The following is a 13979-nucleotide window of genomic DNA, read 5'->3' on the forward strand; positions in this document are numbered from 1 at the left end:
TCCTTTCCAGTTCTTTCCCACATTCTTAGCATGGGTGTGTAGAAAACGAAGAAATTAAGCATCTTGCTCTGCTATTTTCTCCTCTCCTGTGACCCAGGCAACAGTGAGTAAGTGTAGTGCCCATGATATACTCTTATTACCATAGTAACTCAACCAGGAGCTGATGATTGCACAAGTAGATGCCAAAAGGGAAAGACTGTCTAAGGAATAAATCAGCTCTCTGCTAAATGGGTGCATCGTCCCTATCTGCACTTGATAGGCCCTACAAGGCAGTGGGATTCCTCTGGCACACAGTGAGAGCAAATTACACCTTAGGTCCAAGTCTGTGCTTGCAAAGAAATCCTCCTGAAGGATCTAACACTTTACATCTAAACGAAAAATTACCCACCCCTTATTGGAATGATTTTCAGCAAGGGTCTACACTACCCTCTGCATTTCCCCTATTTCCTTTGAAGAAAGGATGTGGGGTGCAGCTCCAGCTGTGCCCCCTGTGAGAGCACAGGCCTGTCTGCAGTTCTCCATAACAGCAGCTGCTCCATGCAAAGAGGGGCCAGCATTAATGTTTCAGCTTAGTGAGAGCAGCTGGAGCCTCCAGACATGGGATACCCTTGGCAGCCCAGTGTCTGATCATTGGAATCTCTGCTGTAGCTCTGGTGCTCTGGGATGAGAAGGCCTTAGAAAGGACTGTGGTGATGACACAGCCCCTTGCTCCAGGCTGTACCATCCACCTGAAAACCTCACAACAGCAGCTGGTGTTTCATACTCTTGCCATCACCGTGCTCCATGGGGCCTGAAGTCACTGTCACACCCAGGTGAGTCAGGGCTGAAACACAAAGAAGTCCAAGGCCATCAAAGGGACATGTAGCAAGGCAAGGATTTGAAAGCTCATGTCTCAGGTGAATGTAGTATGAGTCCATAGGTGATGTCAGGGTCATGCATCCTTTCCTAAAACAATTAAGATCAAAGAGGGTAACTTCAAGTACGTGGAGTTTTCTTCATATTTTCTCCTTAGTTTTGCCTTTTGGGTAGTAATCTTTATACCAGCCTTAAAACTGCTGGTCTAACATTTACCACTGTTATTCAGGGCCATAACATTTCTGCTTAGTATCCAAGGAGTGAGAGGGACACAGAGGAGCAGCAACATCAGATAGTGATCACCCTTCAAACTCCATCTTTTCCAACAGCCTAGGACACCTCCTTTGATAAGACAGGAAGAAACATGTCCATCAGTGACATTACATTATGGTGGAAAGCAGTAAAGTCCTGCCACACAATCCTGCCTTTATGGATAAAAATATTTCACAAATATTTTCATAACCTTTCCACCAAGCGCTGTTAACTGGTACAAGGGCAAGGCTCAATTATGCAAGGTTTCCACTTAAAGTTTCTGGTCAGCAATAGCTCAAATTCTTCTCTACCCCTACCTAGAAACTTGCAAAAGGAAAACCTTCTCTTGAGTCCTGAAGCTGCACCAAAACCAAAAATATATATATTGTGGAGGAGAGGAGAACTGGTGCTTTCATTTGGGAACACACAGAACATAACTCCTGTAGATGAGCTATATATATATTTATATATATATCTGTGTGTGTATATATATATGCCTATTTGTGCATATAAATCCTGAGAGATCTCTCCCTTGCTGCTGTGGATAATAAACCTCTGTCCTTCGGGGCATCAGGTGACAAGGCCACCTGGGCTCCTGTCCCCATCTCACACCTTTCTCTGCCTTTGGCACATAAAGGCACCTGCTGACATTACAACACATTTGAGCAGAATATCCAAAATGCTTCACTAGGAGGCCAGAAGCAGGTATAAAAGAGCCCTGTCACTGGATCTTCCTGAGCTTTGCCAGCAGAGAGCAACAGGTGATCATGCTGCTGGCCCTTTGTTTCAGGGCCAGTACTGGAGCCAGGGACATGCCACAGGGCCAGGCTGGGTCTCAGCACACACAGGACAGACACAGACTTCTTGGATGGCCTCTCCTGCTTCCTGTGCTAGCCACTGATGTAAACCAGAGCCCAAAGGCACTGCAGTCACTGGGGCTCTGGAGAGCTCTGCCAGGGCAGAGGCTTGTTTCAGCAGGACTGCTTGAGGGAACCCACAAAACATCCCCCAAAGCATGGACAATGGCTGCAGGAGGCACATGACTGATAGTCACATAGAAAAGGAAGATGTGCTTGGCCAGAGCCAAGACTGCCAACCCAGTGCTGCCACTGCAATCAGTGTAGCACATATGCTGAAAAATAAGTGCTGGAAGATGGGCCTTTCATTTCCCTGCACCTGAGCTGCAAGGAGGACATTTCAGCTTGAAAGGGAAGTGAATGAATGAATGAATGAATGACCTGCTGGTTCTGTTACAGGAAAAATTAATAGTGTTGTCATAAGTGTCTCCACAAATCTCAGTGACAGTTGCAGGGGACCATGAGCATTTGATGTTCCTTGTCTCACACCTGTGTTTCTGGGTAGCACACAGCTCTTGTATGCCAAAGCCTGACAGAGTGCCTACCACCCAAAATGTACCAAGCAGAGTAGGTGAGTTCCAGGTTAATTGAACTCAGATGACCAAAGACACAAAACTTTGACTGAGTGCACCCATCACAGAAATAGAGAGAAATAGCATCAGTCTGGTCTGTGCTCAGGTCAGATGAGATCCTAAGGAAGACCGCTGTTTCATTTACATTCCTCTTTAACAGATACAACCTCTTGCCTTTCTCCTGGAGTTAAGCTTTTTTTTTTTTTTTAATTTCCTGAATCTTGAAGGAATTCACCTCTGCTACACAGGAAGGAGGGTCTGTTTCATATAGATCACCAACAAAATCTGAGACTGCATAACTTACACAGTTCCTACCTGGATGAAAAACACTGTGTCTGAGTCCTTATTGCTCATGCATGAAACTCAGTGGTGAGCCATTGAGCAGTCAGGAGGTGTTGGCAGGGGAGAGCAGACACTCCTGGTAGCCACTGCTGCTTTCATAGCAAAATCTGAGGGGCAAATAGGCAAAATACAGTAAATGTGGCAGTGAAGAGGACACTTGTCCTCTGGCAATACAGCTCCTATGATGGGACATCCAGTCAAAACCAGACAACTTACTTTGAAAGCTAATGCATTGTTTTACCTATTCTTCTCCTGAGATACTCATGCAAAAGTACTTGAGGGAATGCCTTTAATTATAAGGCATTATAATTAATACATAATTATACTTATGTATGAAAGTCTTGTTGCAAGGCTGCCTCACCAGCTCATACCTCCATTCCCACCATTCCCACTGAGGTCAGACACCAATAGGTGTTGAGTGTCCAAACCCACAGAGCAGCTGCCCCTTTCTCTTCCCTAAAATCTCTTTACAACAGGACAAACCAAAAAGTGACACATGCCAGTCCCAAGCTTGTTTCTAAAATACTAATGGAAACAGAAAACAGGGTCAGAGACAATGTCAGAGCTTTGTATGTGACAGCCTGCACTCAAGGAATCTTACTGAAAAAGTTCAGGGCAGAGGAAAGATGAAAAAGAAGAAAGTGGAGATGAAGTCAGTGGAGCAGCTGGAGCGTGTGCTAGAGCTGGGGGAGACTGCAGCTAATGATGAGATGACAGTGTGCAAAGAGATTTGAAAGTGGGAGTCAAACTGGGAAGTCAGATGAGAAGCTGGAAAAGGCAGGTGCTGAAGTGTGTGATCATGGAAAATAGTGTGGAGAGAGAATGAAAGTGGAAACAGCAGAATAGAAAGGTTTTGTGAAAGGAGAAGAGACATCTGTCATCTGCTCTACTAGGCTCAAAGGAAAGCAAAAGGCGTCAGTGGCATCTCAGCCCTCTCTGCAGCAGGTGGCTTGCAGGCTCCCTCCCCACCAAAGCTCTGGGGAGTCACAATTAAATGCAATGAAGTGGAATAAGATAGGCTGGAACATTGTAGGGTGGCAGTGTGTGAAGTCTGGAAGGTAGTTTCTAAATCCACCTGGAATTTGTTTCTCTGATCTGCAAGGAAAATTGTGTTCACAGACCTGCTAAGAGTCAAAAAATAAAAAAAGTTCAAGTTTACTATATGGTGGCAAAACATTGACTTCTGTAGCAGCAGGGGAAGGAGCTGTGGGTGGCCAAAGCCCTGGGACAGATCAAGTGGAAGCCTCCAGCCCTGGACCCTGCACCCTGAGGGCTCTAAGGATCCCAGGAGCACTTCTGTCAGGCTAGTGCTCTTAGGAATCATCCTCCTTCTCAAGTGTGAGGACTTTGTGATCTCTCCACAGCTGTCTGCAGGCTGTTTTCGGAGGAACAGAGGGCACTGAGGCATTGTGTGTACTTTGTTTACAGCAAGGCCATCTTAGTCTCAGGTGTGTGGAACTGGATATTTAAGCACCCACACTGTCCTTGCACTGACTGTCAGCCCTGTTGGTCATGCTCTGCCTACTGCTTCAGCCCCACACGAGAGGGAAGCCCAGCCCCTGAGGTCTCCCCTTGCACAGGGGTAACAAAGATGGGTAACAAAGATGGGTAACAAAGATGGGTAACAAAGCTGCCTGCCTCCAGCCCGTGCACTGGATCTGCAAAGGGCCTGCTTCCAATAAAGCCAACTGCACCCTGCCGGTGGGACAGACTCTGAGCTTCCTTATTCCCATCTCAGATGACGATGGGAGCAGGAGAGGTGTGAGCCAAACACATCTAGAGAGCCAAATGCCTGCATCCCCAGCTCTTCTTTCAGGCTCCAGAGCTCTGCAAGGTGGGTTAACCCTGCCTGGACACCAGGTGCCCACCAAAGCCACTCTATCACTCCTGTCTTCAGAGGGACAGAGAAGAGAAAATAAAATGAAAAGTTTGAGGTAAGGACAGAGAGAGATCATTCAGCAGTTATTGCCATGTGCAAACAGACTCAACTTGGAGAAATTAATTACCAATTTATTACCAATAATATCAGAGTAGTATGAGAATTAAACCCAAATCTTAAAAACACATTCCCCCCCACGCCTCCCATCTTCCTGGGCTTAACTTTATTCCTGACTCTCTAACTTCTGCCAGCCCTGCAAGGGGACAGTGCAGGGGAACAGGGAATGTGGGTTGTGGTCAACTCATCACATGCTGTTTCTACCATTGCCCCCTCCTCAGGGAAGGGAGCTTACTTCCCTGCTCCAGCATGGGGTCCTTCCCATGAGAAACAGTCTTCCATTAACTTCTCCAGTGTCAGTCCTTCCCATGGGCTGTAGTTCTTCACAAACTGCTCCAGTGGGAGCCCCTCCCACAGGGCGCCGTTCTTCAGGCACAGCCAGCTCCAGTGCAAGTTCCCCATGGGGTCTCAAACCTGCTCCAGCATGGGCTCCTTTGCCCACAGGTTCCCAGGTCCTGCCAGGAGCCTGCTTTAGCATGGGTTTAGCACAGGGTCTGAGCCTCCTTCAGGCACCCCCCTGCTCTGGTGTGGGATCCTCCACAGGTGGATATCTGCTCCACCATGGGCTGCCTCACCATGATCTACAGCATGGGCTAAGGGGAAGCTCTGCTCCAGTTCCTGGAGCATCTCCATCCCCCCTTCTTCACTGACCTTGGTGTCTGCAGAGTCATTGCTATCACATAATCTCATTCTGGTCTTCTCTGGCCACAAATGTGTCTGTGCAATAACATTTTTCTTGTATTAAATACATCATCCCAGGGGTGCTACCACCAAAACTGATGGGCTCAGCTTTCCCAGGGGTGCTGCCATCATCGCTGATGAGTTCAGCCTTGGCCTGGTCTGCTTAGAAGCTGCCTGGCATTGACACTGTGGGACACAGAGGAAGCTTCTAGCAGCTTCTTGCAGAAGCCAACCCCAGCCCCCCACTCCCACCCTTCCCCCCCAAACCCTGCCACGTAATCCCAACACGTTCACTTCCCAGATCAGGAGTCCATGGCATCCAGTGGTGGCTTTACCACCATCAGACAGTGTAAAGAAGAGTGAATGGAGGCTCATCCCTTAAGGCTGAATGTCTCATAGTGGCCAAAACCACAGAGAGGTTGTATTTTGAACATGTCCCATCACAACCTATGAGTTAACCTCTAGGGTGGCATTGCATGCTGGTGGCCATGAGGAATCTCAGGCACTCACCAGTTCAGGTCTTCCCATCTCAGCTTGGGATGCTGTTGTCCACTGAGACATCAAGGACTCAAAGATTCCTGCCTTATCTGTTTATCTGTGTACTGGCAACCTTCACCAATGCTCCAAAACTTCATATATATACATATATATACATATTATATATATACACACATATACACATATAAGCAGCCCAAATCCAAGGTTTCAGCAGTACAAGTGATGGGAACCTGACATACCTGACATTATGTTTAAGCTCCCTCCTGATTGAATCATACACATGCAACTGCTCTGAAAGATCCAGTAGCTAAGTTCCCAACAGGAATATGCTTCATTAGCTCCATTTACTTTTGTTTCTATTAGACAAACATTTCTGTCTCATCACACAACAACACCCCCAAAGCAGACAAATAGCTTTTGCTAGTTTCACACCAGCAAAGACTAGTTACACTGGCCTCAGGAAGTCGACCTACATCCTTTAGGCTGTTATTATCTCATCAAACAGGCCAACCTTATGCCAGCTAGTTCTTGCCCTGTCTTGTTTCAATCAGTTGGCATAGTGGCTCTTTTTTCAATGATTCACATTTCATTTACATAAGAACATTAGTGGAGAAATTTCAGAAATAAACGCCCAGCTTAACCCTGCTGTACCCTTAGGAAAAGTCCTCTTCACTGGGAAGGCTTTTTGGCATTTCCCTTCTCCTCCATTGGCTAAAAAAGAGACAGGAGAGAGGTCATGCTCCTCTTTGTGCCACTTTCAAAAACAGTGGCTTTCACAATAACAAAACACATGCAACATATTCTGTCTGGCTTAGGCTAAAGTCATAATTTGTCTTCTCCAGACAGACCAAACAAATATAAGACCAGAGTAGGCAGGCCAGAGAATCTTACTGCTGGCAAACTCCTGAACTTTACATTCAAGGAGGGTATGATCAGCACATATGGCTGGGGCAGTACCACATTCAGTGCCCTGCTTTGCACATTTCACCTGAGGCAATGATGGGTATTTAGAAAAAAACACAACAGTCCCAAGAGTGGAAAATCCCAAATCTCCTGCACAAGGCACAGAGCCCAACTGTTGGGTTTTAGAACCAAACACCTTCTGTTTCTTGCTTTGTTCTCCACAATTTTTGCATCTGTGGCCACAGTGTAGTGCTCCCAGTTCCAGCAAGGAAAGATCAGAGGATCTTTCTTTATCCTTGAAATAGCCTATACCTCACTGGTTTCTGGGAGGAGGTGGTGGATGTGTGGTCAGGCCCCTCCAGCTGAGCAGATATTCCAAGTGCCAGACACCACTCTCCAGCAGGGAGGGAAGCTGGTGTCTGTTTCATCCCGTCCTTCACACTCACTTTCTCTTTTGCTGTGAGCTGTAAAGAAAGATTGTGCTTTGTCAAGGTTAATGAGATATTTATTCTACATTTGATCTCTCAATTTAAAGCTTAATTACCGCCCTAGAAGGCTCCAGCCCTTGGAAATCAGCATCTGTGAGTAACAAAAAGATGGAGCCCTCAGCTATTTCACACTACATGAAAGGAGCACCATGTCAGATCATGTTATGAGCTACCTCCATTATCTGTGAGTCAGTCAGTTGTAGGTTTTCCTCAAGCCCATGTTAGCCCCCACTGCCATCATCCTCCTTCCTTGATGCTCCCTTTCAAAACCCTCTCCTCCCTCCCTCTTTGATGCCCATTTGAGGACATCCAGCTGTGGTGCATGGTCCCCCAGACTGGGAGATCCTTCAGCCCCTCAGGGAAAGGTTTCCTTGGCATGAAGGCACTGCCCTACTTGGTTGACAATCCCCCTCCAGAGATACCCTCGAGCTGTCTGCAAGATGTGCTACCTGTCTGTCCCCTGGAGGGGTGCCTGCCTTCCTGGGGATGCTTTCCCTGGGATATAGCTATGGGCCTTGAACGACAAGGGGAGGAGACACAGGAACCCAGGAGAAGCAAAAAGGGTCGCTCCAAGTGCAGGGCTAGCTCCATGCAGAGCCCATGCACACTCTTCTGCAGAGGCTTCTGGCTACACCAGCCTGGTACAAGGAGTGGTCTTGCACCTCAGAATCTCCATGCAGGTCCCTGCTGCTGCTCCTGCTGCTGCCACTGTTCCACACCAAGGCCTCGTAATGAGATGTCAGTGTCACCTCTGATGTCTCCATCCAACCTGGGCAACATGGCAGAGCCAAGTCCCATGGTGTTACACTGGGGCAAGGGGGCATTTGAGCAATAAAAGCAGTGGAGGGCTCCACCTGCAATACCCAGCACCACCCAGACCCCAGTGACCAGCAATGTCCACCCAGCAACTTGCAGAGGAGCCAGCACACCCTGTCAGGCCTGATCCTGAACCCAAGCATGCCTTTGCTTGCCTTCATTTTCTGAAGGCTAACATGACAGCAGTCCATTAGCATCTGGGGGCAGCTCAGCTTCTGGGCTGAGAGGTTTTGGGTGTCTCTGGTGTCCATCACACTGTGGGTGCTGCTATAGCTCATCTCCACTGTCACCAAGGAGCTGGGTGTGAGCTGCATGGTGTGGCACCCAGAGAACAAAGAGCACCAGGGCTGGCACAGCACAGCAGGAGGCACAGGCATGGATTTGACACTGCATCAAGCCCTAGAAGGAGCAGTACTGGATCACAGTGAATGTGCAGATGGCACTGTGGACTGAGAGCCACTGACACCTTCATTGTACGGCCAAGGCCCTCAGTGGCAGATGTCACCCATCCCCACATGCACATTACTGGCCCCATGGAACCCATAACCAGGACTCTGATGCATTTACTGGTGGGGACCTCCAGAGGCTGGAAACCTCCAGGGGTTGGGGGACTTTCAGTGGGGGATAGGGACCAGCATGGAAATGTCTGAGGGAGTTTGGGACACCTATGGTGACAGGAACCTCTAGGGGTGGCTAAGGACCGTGGGAGGTTAGGGAGATCCATGGGTTGGGAGTGTCCAGAGACACAGAGGACATGCAGGGAGGGGGTCAGGAGTGGGCGATGCCCTGCACCACAGTGACCCTATATCCAACACCATGTGCCTCTGCTCCCCCCTACATATGGCTGCAGGTGTTGGGAGCCCCTCTGTGAGGGTGTGTTGGGAGAACTACAACCAAAAAACCACATCAGGTCAGAAGCTTCTGCCAGGCAGGATGCAAAGCAGCACAGGCCAAACCTCCAGACTGCATCAGCACAGCACGTTACGCTAAGCTGCACTAATTAGTAGCCTAAAGAGAAACAGCATCAGCATGGATGAGCTCTCTCTGAATCAAGAGGGCTTGTGCATCAGCCCTCTCGGCAGGCATTGCACCAGTTTCCAGCTCTGGCTCCAGGTCATTGTGTTGGTCTCCCATGCTGGGATCAGGTGCACCTGGCAGGCACCTTCATGGGGGTCAAGGAGAGCTGGGGGCTCTTAGAACCAAAATGTGCTGGGCAGGAAGCTGAATGCTCTTTTGGAAACGCTTCTGTTCTAGGCCCCACAACCTCCCAAGGAGGCAGGGTAAATGGGTCAGTGGGAGGTGAGAGCAGTGACTCCTCAAGTGTCAGCATGGAACATTTTCACTGGGATGTGTTTCTGAAGTCAGGACTATGTGTATTCTCCAAGCTTTATATAGTTGCTTCTGTAAAGAGAGGAGCTGTCATATGTCGAATGTCTTAAAAGATTTTAACAAGCTCGTCACCAAAAAGAAAGTTATTCTGAACAATTATGTTTTCAGTATGACCCATGAATACATAAATATAAATGATTATATTATAATCAGAATTCTGGGGCTCATTTAGCAAGTCTGGTTCATGACTCTGCAAAACACTCTGAAGGTAAGAGAGCAGTTACGACTCATCAAACACACATAAATTTAACTGTGGGCAAGAGAAGACATTTTTAAATGTAGCTGCATGCCTCTTAAAGACTTGCTATGTTTAAGTAGTCAGTGTTCTTCCAAGGCCATTGCTATAATTGCAGTTATTCACAAGGAAAAAACACTCAGCCTCTCAGCCTCTGTATTTCAGTTTGAGATAGCTTGGAAAAATCAAATCCACAGAATGTGTCCAACTTGACTTTTCAAAGCTTAATTTTTAACATTTGCTTTGATATAACATAGTTGTTCTGTTGGTAGTTTAGCCCAAATTGATTTAAGATTTCTTGGTTACCTAAGGAACAAATAAAGAGAACAGCAACCAGCCCTGTCCCAGCACTGCAGGAAGGGAAGAGCTCTTTGGCTCACAGTATGAAGCTGTTGTCCCCCCAGTGAAGAACTATGCAGTGCTGCACAGCTGTGCTCAGTCTTACCAGGGAAACGTCAGTTTATGACACTCCACAGTCTCCAGCTGCAAACTGGAAAAAGCTCTTGTTTAATGCTCGCCTTAAACTACCTTTATTTGAGCCATTTCAAGTATCCCTGAACAAGACACTATTGCTCCTTTTTCAGGCCTCATGTTTAAAAAGAATTACTCAAATTTTAAAGCAAATGAAGAAACAAACAAGCACTAACAAAACAACAAAAATCATCCAGTAATAATAGAGGTGAGTCTCTCACCTTCTGTTGCAATAACAAAGTTAAACAATTCAAGATGTCATCACTGCTCTGAGAGGTATTCCTGCTTACAACAGCTCTGACGCAGGCAGGGGAAACTCCTTTCAGAAGTGTCAGGACATGCCCAGCAGTGGCAATGTGTAATGTTTCCTGTTATCATGGGATCTTTCATTAAATATGAAAGCAAAACAAGGTATGTCATGCTGGAAAAGCCACGTTCCTTGTACTGTAGCCACAGCCCGCGAGGTGGCAGAAGGAAGCGGGTGTCACCGCAGGCTCAGCCAGCTCAGCCTGCGCTTCTCCTCATCACTGGTGTTCTGAGTTTTGAAAAGGAAGGCAAAAGAGAAGAACAATCGAAGAACAGAAGCATGCTTAACTCTCATGTACAAACTTTCCTGAAGAGGAGGATAAGCTGCTAAAAGGATTGTTTATATACGTTAAAGACAGAGGGAAGTGCAGAAAACAAGTGCATGCTTTTAGCACCCTTTTAGCACTATGTACTTCAAAATGGTAAGAGAAATAATAGCAATGGCTAGAAATTATTTTGTGGCTCTTAGTGAAGTGATGACTGCCAAGAAGATGCCTTCAGATAGCTCTGTTGCAATATAAATTTGCAACAAAATTATCAAACCAGCTCTCTACTAAGCCCACCTGTCCTGTATGTTTATTGACTTGTTTATTGACCAGGACTATAACCAAATTGAACTAATTTTTTAATTAGTTAAAAAAAGAAACTGGGAGCTTGTTCAGCTCCTCAGTCTAACACATTCTGAAATCCTGAAGGAATGCAATACATTAATTTATTCAGAAATCAGCAATTAACTTCTCAAGCTCCAAGAAACCTGGGTCCTGATGAAGCTTCTGGGGGAATCCCTCCACATACCTTACCCACACATGACTGCAGCTCTCTCCTGCATAGAGAGGATATGGTGGTTGCATTATTACTGAGCAGCATTCCCCATAGCCATGTACCTGGAGGATTTGCTTCCTGGCAGAGCTGTGCCTCAGGTAGGAGGGTCCTATATGTATTTCTTAACTCCCTTTGCAGGATTCCCAGCATGTCCTGCATCTTTTGGAATTATCTGCTGAAGGAAGCTCATGCAAACACCTGGTTTCATCCTATATTGCAAAGGAGATTTAAATCTCAAGATACTGCAAGATACTGCTCTCCCCAGCATGATAGTTCAGCAATATGGTTTTACCATTAGTTTCTTGGGAAAAGAGCACAGAAAACAGAACAATAATCTGTTTAACTCTCCCAATTAGCAAAGGTAGGGAGGCCAACATGAGCTTATCAGAGAGCAGAGAACCATGAAAAAACTTCTGTGCAATGCTGTGCATGCCCCAAAGGGAAGGCTATGATGAGAGCTTGTGCTGTTGCATCCAACCACCAAGCATAAAGTCTCAGAAAACCAGTTTTACTCAGCCTGTCCCTCACTCCTGCATGCATTGCTGCTGGCCTGACATCATGTGTTGTATTTCCTAGATAAAAGTGAGTGAGGTCACTTTAGACTGCCTTTATAGCAGATCTTAATTAGATTGCCCATGGACTATGTCCTTTCCTTGCCACATCTGCCCTGACAAAGTAGGCTTGCTGGCCATTACCTGGGGGGTTTTGTTGTCTGGCTGAGCTGCCTGTGCTTGGACTCCCTGGAACAGGACCCACAGCACTCGGTGCTCACTGGCTCAGGCTGCAATGCCAGCCCTGCCTGCACAACCTGCAGAAAAGCACTTTAAGAAGGGGTCCCCTCAGCTATGACAGTATTTCTGCTCCATGTTCCCTTTATAAACTTAATTCTTCATAAAGCTCCCTTACCAGCAGGCTGACACCACCTCCTCAAGAACCTGCAGTGCTTCTTGCAGATCCAGCACAGGTCTAAAGCATCCACCACTGGTAAATGTACCTGCTCTGGTGCTCTTTCTGTACTAACTTAGGTTCTTTTGCCTTAGGAAACTCTTAGTCCTTTTTAGTGGGGTCAGCTTTGTGCTTTTCTGTCACTACAAAGTTCAGTACACTTATAGCACCGCTGTGCAATTAACATTGCCATCACTTTCTGACAATCTTCTTTTTTTTTCTCACATGCTGCAGTTTTGGGCTAATACAAGTATCACCAGCAAAAGAATGACTGTAAAGTCATTTGCATCTGAGAGTTTCTTTGGATGTAGAGTCAGTGCTCTTAGTTATAATAAACTCTTATCTTAAAAGTTAAAAAGCAATTGACCAGCACAGTTAAGAAATCTGCTTTCCCATGGATTTTTAGCTGCATTCTCTGGTGTCCAGCAAGACACAAATTCCCCCCAACATTTTTCATTGTTGGGATGCAATGCCTCTTCCACGTATATTTTGTGGTGTCTGAGAGCAAAACTCACAGTGTGGCTCTCAGGACCTGGGGAGGATGCTCTGTGCATGGATGGGCTGCCTCTGCTGATGAACTGCTCCCTCAGAGTCTGACTGACATCAGCCAATGGGTCCAAAATTCCTAGTGGGACAGACTGAATGGTTGTATAAGCCTCCTCTCCGTGGGAAAATGCTCTGGAAGAATACATGGTCAAACCAACTGTGCATGTCACTAACTGTACTCTGAGTAAGCCAATTTACCTCAACCAGTCTGGTCCTGTTAACAAAATGTAACTACTAATATAGGAGACATGCCAGCAAAGCCTAAGTAGCTTTGATAACATTGTGTATGGAACAGAAAGTTTAAGATTAAGTCAATGGAAAGAATTTAAAACTGGGTGAGATCTAAGGCTGAAGCAGAGTCCTGGCATGGTTGGGACCCCTGTACTCAGCTGAGCTTTTCCATTTCTGTGGCAGAAGGAGCCCTGTGCTTGTAAAAGCTCCCCCTTAGAGCAGAGACCGCTGGGGACTGATTGCAGGGTGCTATACTCCTCCTGAAGAGAAATCCCTTAAAAATGTCATCATCATCTTAATTGCTGATTAAGTCTGTTGGCAACAGAAAAGTAATGAGAGCTACTTCTGAGTTAGTGAGCTTGCATGGACTGGGTCAACATACTGCAGAAGCAATGGATGTTGTGCTAGAAGTAAATTGGACTCTATAGCTTGAATACATGCCAAGGAGCAAGTCTGATCTCCAAAACTGCAGCTAGCAGACCATGAAGAGAAATTGGCAGAAAAACACAGTGATCAGCCATCAAGAACTACAACACGTCCTGCAGAGGAGGAGCTCAGGGCTGGGTACCACGTTCTCATACAATGTGCAAGCTGCAAATGAACAACTCCACCTCCTTGAAATTCACTTGTGGGCCTTCTGGAAAGAATTAAACACAGGCAACAAAAGTAGAAGTGGGCTGGATTTCTGCCAGTATTTATCACATGTAAGACTTCATTTAAGAGAGAGCAGAACCAGAGAGGAGGTCAAGTACATCTGTTGACTGAGCATTTGCC

The sequence above is a fragment of the Agelaius tricolor genome, unplaced genomic scaffold (genome assembly GCF_023055355.1).
Source record: "Agelaius tricolor isolate 1412-34295 unplaced genomic scaffold, bAgeTri1.0.p SCAF_2, whole genome shotgun sequence".
In the NCBI taxonomy this organism is placed as follows: Eukaryota; Metazoa; Chordata; class Aves; order Passeriformes; family Icteridae; genus Agelaius; species Agelaius tricolor.